At 38.4% G+C, this 14229-nt stretch overlaps 1 pseudogene; it reads right to left on the bottom strand.

Annotated features, from left to right (window-relative positions):
* LOC113096362 (aminopeptidase O-like) overlaps positions 1-13997 on the bottom strand; it is an 80530-nt pseudogene extending 66533 nt beyond the window's left edge.
* Positions 13998-14229: the final 232 nt, after the last annotated feature.

The following is a 14229-nucleotide window of genomic DNA, read 5'->3' as shown; positions in this document are numbered from 1 at the left end:
TCTTTTGTGTCCCAAGGCTTCGATTAGACCACATAATGCTTTTCAAATGTGACACATACCATTGTAGATAGCCACAATCGCTTTTTTCCCCTCACAAAATGAACCTGATAAAATAATCGGAGAGTTTTATGAATGCCTTTTTACCTTTGCAGCCAGACATTCACTTTGCCTGGGTCTGGAAAGAGTTTTCTTTACACAATGACCACAGCAACCAGCAGGAAATCAATAAAAAAAGCTCGGCCTTGACACTTGAGTTGAAGGTGGCAGGCATGCCTTTCATTCACACTGTTATGGCTCCCTAAAGTCATCGATATGTTATTTTAGAAGGATTCTGCGTGCCCAAAGAGTTTACTCTAAAGTAGAGCTAAGGGATTTAGAAAAAAAGCCCAGTCTCTGGATACCGATGACAGAAAATGGCCAGCACTGTTAAGAACAGTGTTGGGTATAGTTACTTTGGAAAGTAGTTAGTTAGGTTACAACGTTACCATCAATTAAAAGTAATCAGTTATGATACAGCGTTACCTATTCATAAAAGTAACGCGTTAGAGTACTCATGCGTTACCAAAAATTAAAAGCCGTTTGCAGCGGCTCACACACGACACACGACAGACATAGCCCCTGGCCCCTTTAAACGCACCTAGAAGTCGTGACTCCCGACAATGAATAACGTCAGTCATCCGACTAAATTAACACTGCAGAATAACAATAACAGGAAAGACAGTCAGCAATCGGCTATTCCACATGGCGTTTTATTTATTTATCACAGAACATATTATTAATCAAAATTCGCACCTAACGTTACCCAGCCCGGGTGGCCTAGGCTATTGTATATTATGAGCACCACAATATAACTCCTGATTTTTCTTTAACTTTAAATAATGCAGTTATCAAAGTACAAGTATGCTTACTTGTAAACACAACCTTAAACAGGCTTGCTGATTTAAATCCATTTAGAAATGATGAACAACCAGCCAGCCAATGATCTAACAGAAATTAACAGCTGACTGTCAAACAAAAATGATAACAAACCGAATTAAATCCTTCACTGCCACACAGGCAAATGACAAATCGCTTAATAGCCGAACTAATTATTATTAAAGTGTCACTCACAGTCACAAGCCTAAATTCGCTTTAAAACAGTCCTCTTACATTTACTCTTCAAAGTAGTGATTAAAACGTAGCGTTAAATTTGAGGTAGAATTTTTGGCGGTCGACAGAAGCTTTTCACCAAAGCAGAGTGTGCATTTTACCGTTATGTTCTTTTCTTTTTCGTTGACAAATTGAAAATAATGTGCGTACTTCCATAAACCAAACGCTGTCCTCTCTGCTATCTTGCCGGGAGTTCGAGAAAAAAAAAAAAAAAAAAAAAAAAACTCCACACACACACAGGACGCATCACAGCCATTGACTTTACGATCACAGAGCTTCGGCTCCGCTGATACATCCGCAGGTGGCACAGTAGACCTAGGACTACTGTCTGACAAAAAGCAGGCTGCAGTCGGGATTTTCCTTTCCTTAAAATAACGGATTACTTTTTAAAAAAAAATAACGAAGTTACTGATTACTTACGCACAAAACTAACGCGTTAAGTTACAAATTTCAGGAAAAAAGTAATTAGAGTACTCTAACGCGTTACTTTGTAACGCGTTACCCACAACACTGGTTAAGAAGAAGTGTTAAACAACCAAAGAAGGTTCTTTAATAGTGGACACTGTCCAAATGGCAGAAAAAGTGATTTCTTCAGCAGCTACATAACATCGCTTTAACACTTGGAGAACCAGAGTCTGTTCAATGACCCTCTAACGCATATTTCTCACATAACAGGAAAGTAGTTTCCCATTATGGAAAGCTCTAACCTAATTGGCTTACTTTACACAACTTCCATGAGTAAAGGGAACATGTTTTGTTTTTCCTGGAAACAAATTCATGTTGAGTAGGTACCAGGTTGACACACTAAATAATCACTGGATCTGCCTAAACTTGCCAGGTGGACAGACAGATGGATGGACGGATGGATGGATAAATACAAATTGTAGATAAATTGTGGGCAGTGAATGAAGGTTCATCCAAAATTGAACTACACAGGTTCTCTTTTACATAATGCAATACACAAGCAAGCACATGTATACTGTATATAAATAAACCACTGCAACAATTCTTGGAAGATATCTTTACTGACAGACAGAGGAATCATTCCCTTTCATCAAAGAACAGGATATCACCACCTGCCCTGTAATTATCAGAGGAAACACTGAAAGTGGAATGTAATGGTTCAGATTTCAAAATCATCGTCATACTCCTCTCAACGTGGAATGTCGGGTTCATGGAGGAGGAAAACTTGGTGGGAACAAATCATTCCCCATCTACATTAAGCCTCGCTGTTTATTTGTACCCTGTATAATTGCATTTTCTTTTCCGGTAAAAATGTCTACACATAAGATAACACACAAGATAACAAGATTGATATCCTTGAGAAAGAAAAATTGCTAAAAGAGATAGTTATGTAATTCCAAACCTGTATGACTTTTTCCTTCTGTAGAATACAAAACAATATTGGACACCATTAACATTCACAGTACACACACACCAAAAAAAAAAAAACTTACGAAGAAAGTATCCCTTTACAGCTTTTTTGGCAGCATTTTATTAAGAAAATTATTAAGAACTGTATTCCCTGAAAAAGGCAAGTCTTACAAATCTTAACACAATGTAATTTGCTTTTAGCCTATTATTTAGTCCAAAGGGGAACCCATGTGATTGAAAGTCAAATCTTTCCACTGACCTTATTGGGGACAAAACCAGAAGGCCAAAGTGGTCATAAATGCAAATGAGATGACGTAACAAATGACTACTTCATGTGCTTCAACAGCTGTACTGTTGTTTGTCTATACAATACTTTTTTGCAGCATTGCTGAAGCAAGATCTCATAACTGTCCCACATCCTTCCTGTTGTGAACTGCAGGAAGACCTCCAGGAACTTTCAGCAGAATTAGTGATGCCTGCAACATCATTTCAACCATGACTATGCCTATGATATTTATGCCTTTTTTGCATGAAACTCAAGTTTTTTTTAACAGACTTATAAACAAACTTAAAGGCACCTGGTGAGTCAATTAGTGCTCTACTGTGCACTTTAAAAAGTAAAAATTTGGTCAGGCAAAAGCAATACTTTGCCTTTTTAAAACGTAATCTATACACTTTGGTCTGAAATTATGCCAGTTTGGAATCTGGATTTTGCAAAGCCAGACTAAATGGCCTAGATAACACAATAAAACTCATCATAGTCTTTAACGGTATGAATAGTCAATTAAATCAGAATAATTGGCTTAAGGGTTGAATCTGGATTTAATACTTCAATGCATTGTGTCATGTATACTTGAGACAGCAAAACGCACTGTAACGATTACAAATGCATATGTAAAAATGTACATGCATGTACTAACATAAAACTATCATCAGTATACAATGCACATCAGACTCTGAAAAAGGGTAAGAACTCTTTTAAACTACAACATACTGAATTAAAAATGCACTAAGGACACCAACCTCCAACAAATGGCTAATTTATACTCCTGAATCCAGATCATTAGCCACCAGGCAATGACCAACACTCAATGAAAAGTCTATGAGGTAGTGCTGTTTCAGGCATTCAGAGCCATATTTATCATCACCTCCTGTCTTCTCAAAGTGGCTCTACTAATGTGCTGGCTGTGCTCATTCTTTCTCTTTGTCTCATTTAATTTCCCACTCTCTTCAGTCTGATTGCATGAGCTTATTATAGACGGAAAAAACCTGGAAGAACCTTGCAGAACATAACTGATCTACCACAGTCCCTTTTCTTCTTGGGTTTAAGGCTTTAATGGGTGGTATTCCCGTCTAGACTGGAGATTAGGTCGTGGGGCTGCAAAATGAGGTGTGATTCTCTCTGTAGGCAGTGTGGGGCTCCTTTTGCATGCCAGTCCTTTTTAGGGCAGATCACACATGTCAAACATGAAATCCTGAGAATAAATACCCACACACAGAGGCTGCTGCTGTGGTGAGACTTTCAGGATTTGTAGCATGCGCTCTGTGAAGCAAACACAGCCTGCTACAGATCACCACAACAATGCAATCCATATGTAGACGTTTTCCCAAACATACGAGTGGGAAATCTGGAAAATAGACCCTCGCTCGCATCGCTTACGATGTTTATCACGGAGTGCCTCATGGTACCATTTTAACTTGATTGCTCCACATTAAGAGGAGTGTGCGTAAACAGAACCGGAGGCGCTCATCAGCAGCAGAAAGACCATCCGGACTGAGAAGCAGCAGCAGATGTTTATGTAAAGCTTACAGTTTGCGAGGCCCCATTATGTGAGCTTCCTTTCACTGTTCAAAGCTGTACTATGAATGAAGTCATTGGTTGAGAATGCAGATTTCTGGCATGTGTGGAATGCAGGTCACCGAAAAGACAGCTTGAACATTTGCTTTCTCAATACAAATGTTTGTTTTTGCTGATGTCATTAATCTCTCTTATTTTTCAGTCTCCTCTGCTTTACCCACCAAGTTCCATTCTACTGCTCCATTTGAGCTATAAGAAGCACAAAGTGCAATTTCAAAACTCTTTTTTTTTTTCTGGAATAAAAAACAAAAAATATGAAACATTAAATAAAGTAAATTTGCGGTTTAAAGCTGCAGTCGGTAACTTTTGACGCTCTAGTGGTTAATAAACAGAACTGCTTGCGTCTTGCGGAAGAACATCGTAGCCGGATCTACTTCTCTCTGTTTATGTCTATGAAGAATCACAAAGGTACTGGGTTACTCCGCCGCGGTACCCCCGAAGCAATCTAAAATAGTCCGAATATAAACACTTATTATAGGTGCACCCTAGTGATTCAGGACAAGCTAAAAACACGGTTTGGAAAATGGATTCATGGTGTACTCACTTATTATATACATTTTGTAAATTTTGAACACATAAAAGTTACGGACTGCAGCTCTGATTGGTTGTTTCTTACCGGGAGCGATGTATTTCTGCAAATGGCAATAGGACCACTGGGAGGAGCCAGAGGAGCTTGATTTTTTTTCACAGATTATCTGTCTCATATTCTACTGTCAGGACATAATGACAGGTTTAACAAATATGTAAAAAATACATTTTTTCAAAAGTTACCTACTGCAGCTTTAATCTATGACGGTCAGCAGCAAAAAAAACACTGGTAAATAAAGTACATAAATACATTAAGTGTATCTGTATTATTTGATGTAATATTTCATTGTCTGCATAGAAGTCTGCAAATTACTTCTAAAGATTCTCTGTGCTTAGATTTGTTATATTTTTGTCTGCTCCGAGGTCTGGGGGAAGAAAGGTGGCTTTTTTGGCTTGGAGAATCAGATTAAATGCAATGGTAAGCCTCTATTACTGTGTCATCGAGTGATTCATACACACACTGTAGCAGGGACATCTGCCCAGTCTTTGAATGGGCTCATCCATTCTGGATTTTTGTGAGGTAGATGCTCCTCCAGGGATGCTGGGTAATGGCTCCACATCTCACACTCTAGTAAACCAGCCTCTACTGCCACTCATACTGCCTTAAATCAGCACCAGGGCCAAATAAACTCTCTCCATGCCATACAGATTTGATTATTTTAGACACATGTTCTGTCCCACACAGCAATATCCATTTGTTTTCCTATATGGCCATACATTTAATCTGAAGAATATGAGCCTGGTCTGAAACCACACCAAGGAATACAGTTTTTTTGGAATCATCATGTCAGTTAAAACGTGATGGGTAAAAAGGAGTATGACTCAGGCTGGGCATCCAGAAAGGGATTAATTATGAGACCGATAAAACAAGGAATGAATGGCCCCTGATAACAACGCAGGAATGTAGTACTAAAAACAACCTGCTTGCTAAATCCGATACTGTTTATTTACATTTCAAGGAAACTTGGAGGGAATTTGAAGCACACATATGTAGATCCAGACGGAGAGATCAGAAAAGTTAAAAAGCACCCTAATGAAGTCAAAATAGTCTAATAGAGAAATCCTAGAACTATGTCTGCCTTGTAAACATGCTTCCCTGTTCTCTAGGTGCAGGCATGCTCTGAATTCTTTCGTTCATGGTGGCTTTTGTTCGTACACAGCCAAAGAAGGGACAGAAAACCCTCTCTGTGGACTCTCTGCGAAGAAAAACATCTCATCCTTGACAATTTGATTAACAGCTGTCTTTTGTGCCAAAGTCCCCCTGGTCTGAAAGACGCACTCTGTCACACACTTCTTAGGTTACTCAGCAATCAGAGAGGAGTGAAACAAGAAAGTGAAGCAAGAGAGAGAGGGAGCGAGAAGAGAGAGCAAGAGAAAGGGCTATTTAAGTGGTGTTATCTCAGCCTCCCGAGCTCCCTGGCTAGTCCAGCACATTCCAAAAGTTTCACATCCGTCGTCCACATTACACTCCTCACCCAAGGGACTCCACTTTCCTTTCCCTACATGGTCATTTAAAAAATGCAGGAAGAGCACGTCAGCAAAGAAATTAGCTCAGAGTTCATGCAATCCAGATATTACCTGTAAAAACAAATAAACATACCTTGAAAATACCCTAAAAATCTGAGCCAGAGTCTCTAATTACAAACAGAAGCAATGTTGAAAAGTGAAACAGCTTCATTGTTTGGGACATTCATTTGTGGCCCAATCAGAGTATCTAATCAGTCCTTCCCTCACGGTAGGAAAAGCATATAATATTTGAATAGGCACAAACCAATTTCGACAACCAAAGGCAGAGGCAGCCTGATTATAATGAGAGCATTTCATGCAGCTGCAAAGTCACTGGTATTAAAATGTGAGTCTACATCTAAATAATGTTTTTTGCTTTTTCATTACCCTCTGTCCACATAATGGCTGTGTTATTCATAACTCCAAAATCAAATAATTTTTCATGCTGCTCTAATCTAGCATACTCTGGTGAGTCAGAACATAAGAAGGATGAATAATTCACCCTTAACCATTTCGAATCCCAAATTTGCTGTATGTGGGTGGTGCATATTTCTGAAGGGGAAATGTTTTTTTTATTGTTGAAGAGTTCACATAATCATAACTACACTGAATACCAAAATCACTTTAAGGCAGATTTGTCCTACTCTGCAAACTAAATGTATGGAAAAGGTGTGTAAGTGCAGTAACCTCTGATTAACCTTGAATATCCCTACCTTCAGCAGCTTTTGAACAGCTAATGAAGCACCTCGGGGAAACAGTTTCTTTCTTTTCTTTCCTTCTGTTCAATTGCTGACTACCTGTTCAGGTGATGAAATATGAACAGTAGGCCTCCGCCAAGCTTAAGGTCTCCCACTCTTCTCTTTCCTTCAGCATAAACAAATAAAAGTCGACCTTAAAAGCATTTCTGCCCTAGCACATAATTCGCTTACACACCATACAGCAGGGAGACAGTTGTGTGTCAATTTTGATTTAAAAGGAATATTTCGGGTTCAATAAAAGTTACACTGAAAGAACAGCATTTGTGGCATGATGTTGATTGCCAAAACAAATTATTTCAGTGCTATAGAATATAGATACGTATATAGTGGCTATAGATTTGAACCCCATCTGCTTCCATTCTTGTGTGCCTCAAGAAGGTTAAAACACAGGTTGAAGTTAACTTTATAATCTCTAGTCCATTGAGCTGAAGTTTTAAGTCCAGAATAAGTTTTTAAACAATGGAGAGCAAGTTGTAAGATATTTAAGGCATGCTTCTGCATATTTCCCCCAACTTGCTCTTCAAATCACTCTGGCTCCTTGGGTGCTTATCCAGACTGCTTCAGAGTTCAGTTGGAACTAACAGGCCATATAAGGTCAACTGCTAGTCTCAGCAGCAGAGTAATTGCTTAGAAATTGACCGAGATGAGCTATTTAATATAGTGTAAAAGTAAACAAAATGCACTTCAAGTGGGTTGGCAATTATTCATGAGAACGTCTGGATGCATAATACTGAGCAGGAACAACCTATCTCTCTACAAGTTATTCATGTGGACATATTTGAATCTCTCCCAAGCACTACTGGTCTTGTGTTTGCCTTACCATACAGAAACAATTCAGTGATGACTTAATACAAACTTTGGCAGCTGCAACAATACAGCTTTGGATCCTACATAAAAGACATCAGTAGATAAATCTATTACCCACCTACTCTCACTGAACACCTTACATTATTGGCATAGTGTGGGAAAACACAATGAAATTGGATTTCTCTGAGCTGTAGAAGCCCTCAGTCCCGTTGAAAAATCGCTGATGCCCATATTTGCACATCTGACACATGAAGTATTTCAACTATGTCCTTCTGTGGCGTAAAATAGGTGTTAAGGGACAGAAAGTGACCGCCTTCAAAGTGCTGTGCCCTTCCTGCGAAGATCTGAAGATATGAGCATCTTGTGTTTACGTCATCACCTTGTAGCCACAAAGGCCTAAAATCAATCCTACGTGATCAGTCTTCAATACACAGGATGAAAATGTGATGATTTTCCTCGCAGAAATATTTCCTCAAGCTTCAAAAGGGCTGTCATAAAATTTTAGGATTATTCAAATCAGATTCAGAGGAATCAAGCCAAGAATAACGTCCCAGTGGAATTGTTTTTTTTGGGGGGGTGGGGGGGGGTTACAATGGGACAGCAGTCATTTGGGTATTTGGGAGGAAGCACAGAACACACTATCAGGCCTGGCCTTTCTTGACTTCTTAATCTTTACTTCCTTCCCTCCAGAGAACCACCAGCAGCACCGCTGCTACGTCCAAAGCCCCAGCTGCAAATGAACAAGCATGATATAAAGGCAGATATTGGCATGGCCCCAAAGATTTGGGCCCACATACTTCCCAATTTTCAGATTAAACAGCTCCTGTCTCTGAAGTTGTTCCAGGAGTGAAAGGCTTTTGTTGCTGGGAATAATCCACACATCCTCTCCAATATCCTGGGGGATCGGTATCTCAAAGTGCCCCTCTGCTGGCCCCAAATGTACTTTGTTGATTACTATTTTTTGCTCTGATTTGGGCTTCAAGAAAGGCCTGGAGGACTGTACCATTCCATAGAGAAGGGGCAACTGTCGCTCCCATACAGGGCAAAGGAGAGGATAACTATCCATTTTTCTCACATACAGAGATATTTCTGTCATCCACTGGCAGTTATCACAGGGCAGCTAATAAAACCAAGCCTTAATGAATGGTGAGGCAACTAAATACTCTCCAGACAAAAATCCTGCAGTCCTATGCTTCACATTCGCTCAAGCAGAAAGGGAGTACATAATTCAGGAAAAGAAAAACAGAGAAGTGACCGCTGTTAAGATGCATGCCCAGTGCTAATTAGAATGTGACATTTTTTCTCTGTGAATGGCTGGAACCAGCCTGGGGCAGCGGGTAATGACCTCATATCCTGTGGAATACTTATTCCTGGACAGGGAGATGGTGAGAAATACGGGAAGACCTGTGGTCACCCTGAGTAAGTCAGCCAAATGACTTGTCTTACTACAGTTTGCTTATCAAAAGCAGTTGTTTCACTGGAACTTGCACAATACTTAAAATTCCATGTCGAATTCTAGTCAAGAACTGATCTGAAGAAAACATAAAGCTTGGTATACTGTAAACGAAAACAAAACACAGTGCACACACACTTCATTGAGCGTTTCCTGAGTAGTGACCTTCCTGAGCAGTGCAAGGAAAATGAGTTTCACTGCTTTCATTTAAACAGATCCAACAGGTTCTCAACATCCCAAGCCACCAAGACTACAAAACAAACAGCATGCTTAGCCAAAAAGAGCATTTAAATCTGTTAATTCATCCTGGAGGGCAATGCCCAAAGGCCAAAAGGGAATAAGTGGGAACAGCTGCCAAGTGCTGGCTTGATATTCAGAGTACTTTATTTATGAAACCGCTGCTTTGCACACTTAATAGGACGGGTTAGTTTACCGCTGTTGATGAGAAATTAAAACATATTCATAGGCAGTATTAAGCAACAAATAATGAGAGGGAGTTTGCCAAAACTGGCAAAAACTGATGTGGTGCAAGTTTTATTATTCTAAAATAATAGAAAAACATTTTTTAAATTAACAATTCAGCCAAAAATGATAATTTAATCATCATCATTTTGTTGCATATTTGTACAACTTTCCCTGAAACACATAAGGAGAAATCTGAAAAATCTGAAAAATATTTGCAATAATAATAATATATAATGATGAAAAGAGTACAGCATAACAAAAAGATTCAAAAGATTTGGAACAAAGTGTATTTTTTTTCCCCTGCATTTTGTCATTTATAATGTATAGAAAGTTCCGGTCCCAGTAATTGCACAGAAAACAACAAAAAAACGAAACAAAAAAAAGTCCTTCTTTTGCATTCCAAGGATTAAAGTAAGCAATATGAGATTTCACCTTCTACCCTCACAAACTTCAAAAGGAATCGCAATCCCCTTTGCACTTGCATTTCTATTGTCTTACACAGTCACCTGTCAGTCAGTCTTGAGGGTCAGGTTTATTAATATTGTTAGTATGCGATACCCACTACTGATGGAAAACAAAGCATTCTATGAGGAAAATGGGGAATTTTGACATTTTTGCAATAAAAAACATGCCCATTTATTTATTTATTTGTTTGTTTCCTTACATACTACACTTCAAATACAGTCAAGAGCACAGAACTGATTTTCAAATGAACTTTGCGTTTCCATTTAAAATTTGGCAGACATGTTACATACACTGAAAAGATAATCAAAACACAAATGCGAGATTTGCAATTGCGTTTGGATTCTGTCACAATGTAAGCTTACACAAGTTGAAAACACAATTGCAAATTCATTCAAACCTTTGAATACCCTTAAATAGCCAAACAAGAGATAAAATGGATCAGTTCAGCACACATTATGTATGAATGCTGCATGCTACAGATCAAACAACTATTATTATTCCAGAGTCATATTTAAGAGAAATGCAGCATTTACCTGGCCATACCCAGACTGGAGAACCCTGAGGGAACAATGAGCATCTAGACGAGAGAATGGATGGACACCAAGAATAGAGTGGGCCACAGTCAGACATAGAGGCAGTTAGTGCAAAACCATGTCATTTGCCTACTGAAGGTGCAGGGTGGTGCAAATACTCAGCTAGGAACAACAGTCTGAGCCCTGGCAGCTATGACCATGAAGCAACAGGGATAATCCATGTATGCACAAACATATATTCTTGTTGTCCAAAGAAAGACTGCAATACAGGGATTGATGCAAATATTCAAGCAGAATACCCTATAAACAATAAACTTTTAGGCTTCGATTCAGTGTACAGTAAATAAAATACTGCACTGAAGATGTCTAGTTTTTTGTCAGTTCCACATAAGAAATAAAAGTATTAATGTGTCCTGTAAAGATGGCTATAATAAGTTAAATATATATGCAACAAACCAAAGACAAATAAAATTTAGTATGCAAACAGATGTGAGACAGAAGTACAATAGCAATAGCAAAGCAATATGCAAATATCGTGATGACTGTCAGTTGACAGGTAACATTTTGTCAACGTCATCACTATGCATCATCATCAAGCATGTTTTCGAATGATTTAAGCTGAACATTTCATATACCTGTGAATTTTATAGTCTGGGGAAGAGCAATTTTATTTTCATTTTGCACTGCATTCTGGGTGTATGATAGAAATTTCTGTATTTCATGTGATTTCTTTGTTCGTTTTCGGAAAGACATTTTGGAATGTAAAAAACAATACTCTATGTGATTACCATAGAATTGCCCTCTTTGCAAACCGAATTTCGTACTTTTCATAAAAACACTATAATGTACATAACTTTTTGTCTGGTACCTACAGTTGTTCATAAAGTTTCATAAAGAGTTTAAAGTTGTAAAATGTCCCAAAATAAAATGAATAATACAAATAAATAGGAATATTATTAATTAATATTAATAATATGAATTAATAAAAAATTCTCCAAAAAACTATCAATGTTTCAATTGAGTCTGAAAAGTTAATTCTATCTAAATGGACTTTTACATTATAACAAGATACCTGGGTTCTTTGGCATAATGTTTATTTGTTTTTTTCCACCTCAAAGTTGGATCTTTTACTCCAGCCTCTTGCCATTGTCCCACAGCTATTGTGAAGGTAGGCTGACATTATTGTAACATAATCCCACTGCAGAAAATTTGAACGGAGTAAAGAAAAGACTTCAGCATTTTCCATAATAAAATTAGTGCATTAAATTACACTTTTGCAATTCTGAACTGCTGAGTAAGGGTTTAAACTGTACCTGTCTCGCAGGCTTAGCAAAGGCTTGATTTTCAGCACTCCTTTTGTAGCCTAATCACACGGAGCTTTCACACGTGGCTTCTGGCATGGGAAGAGGGCTCTGTTGATGATAGGCGAGCCCATGGTACACAGTCAGCAACTAAAAGATAAAGTTGTGGCATCACAGCATATCCTGGATATGGTTGTGCGTGTGACGGGTAAAAAATATCGACTTTCCATCGCTATATCCATTTGAACTCATTCATCTAAAAAATATGGATTCTTAAAATGCCACTGTTGACACTTACTCTATGCCAGCATTTCCTGCATCTACAGTCCCACGAAAAAATACGTCATATATTTCCGAACCGATATTCGACATGAATGTGATAAGATAATGTCAGAGCGTCTCTGGATAAGTGAAATGATGCCAAGGAAACACTTCAAGCTTAAAAAATGTAGTCCAATTCACGAACATGACTTGTTAAAACCAGTATTTTGAACAATATAGTTTAAAAATTAAATTAAAAGTTAGGCTACCGTTTGAATCTGAATTAAATCTTTGAAACAACAGAGCGGCTTCAGCATGGTTATTATGGTAATTTTATATAGGCTAGGCTAGGCTAGACACAGACATATCTAGAAGCCAAGAATATTATTTAGATATCATTGCTATCCTTTTACTCTATGCCAGCGTTTCCATCCTGCACCACTTTTTAAAATCTCCAGTCCCATGAAAAATTGAATGTGATAATATAAAAAGTTGTGAAAGCAAAATAATGCTAATAAACAATTGATAAATTCTTCAGGTGTTGCGGTCATATCATAACCTACGATTCATGAACAGTTGTGATTCTTTGCAAACTGTTCGTTTTAGTTAATCATAAACAAAATAGTCTGATTCACCGTTTCTTTTTGAATCACTTGAATCATGAATCAGTTTTGTGTTTGTGTGTATACATACTGTACATAACTAAACTATAATATTAGACAACATATAGCCTACATCTGGCCAAGTGATTTTGAATCGAATTATATCCAGTTGAACTAGTTACTCTATTTAGGACAAGAACCTCCTGTTGGCTTAGTTTCATACCATATTCTGACAGCACATAGGAAATCATGAGGGGAAAAAGCCCCTTCCTTCCTGATCTGAAGACTCCAACGGTCTCTGTGGAACCGTAGAGGTTGTGCATTATGGGTATGAGGGGAAAGACTGCACTGAACGTATATCTCATGCTGCAGTCTCCAGCAGACAGAAGGCATCCTTTGTACCAGACAGGATGACGGATGATCCGTATTTGCATATTGTTGGTCTGACAGTGTCAAGTGTCTTTAAATCTGGTATAGTTAGGCCTATATCCAACTCGTCCACTTTTGACAGAGTCAGGTCACAGAAATCCAGCACCAAGGTTGAATTCTTCACTCTCATCACCCCACAAGACACTTCTGACACAATTTCCTCCACTCAAACGTGATGGTTCCTCAGGGGTTATCACCATATTTGGCTCAGGTATGATGGGAGAATTTACGTCCTGCTTAGATGACACAAAAAAAGATATGTTGATTTAGATCCTGGTTCACCCTGTTTGCTGAAACCCACACCAGGCTCCAGAACCAGAACAATACTATGACCTTCCTTTGGAGTGAACAGTCAGGTCAAGAGCATAGTGTCGGACGAGCATATGGTTGGTGTTAGCCGCAGGGGCAGGTCATCTTTATTAGGATCCAGATCACGGTTACTTTCCATATCTGATGGAGATATTCTATAGGGAGGAACAGATCTTGAGACCAGACTGAAATATCATTAGGAGTAATATATACGGTATGCTATTTGGAAAATAGTTCCGTCTCTCAAAGAAATTCCACTGGTTATTGAGTATGCATCTGGTCCTGAGGAATTTAATAGCCTGTAATTATACATTTTCAATAAAATATTCCTTAAAATAATCTATGTAAGGTAAGTATACAATTTCAGCATT

The sequence above is a fragment of the Carassius auratus genome, unplaced genomic scaffold, assembly GCF_003368295.1.
Source record: "Carassius auratus strain Wakin unplaced genomic scaffold, ASM336829v1 scaf_tig00215912, whole genome shotgun sequence".
NCBI classification, from domain to species: domain Eukaryota; kingdom Metazoa; phylum Chordata; class Actinopteri; order Cypriniformes; family Cyprinidae; genus Carassius; species Carassius auratus.
The sequence above is the reverse complement of the archived record's forward strand: the minus strand, read 5'-3'. Positions and strand labels throughout refer to the sequence as shown.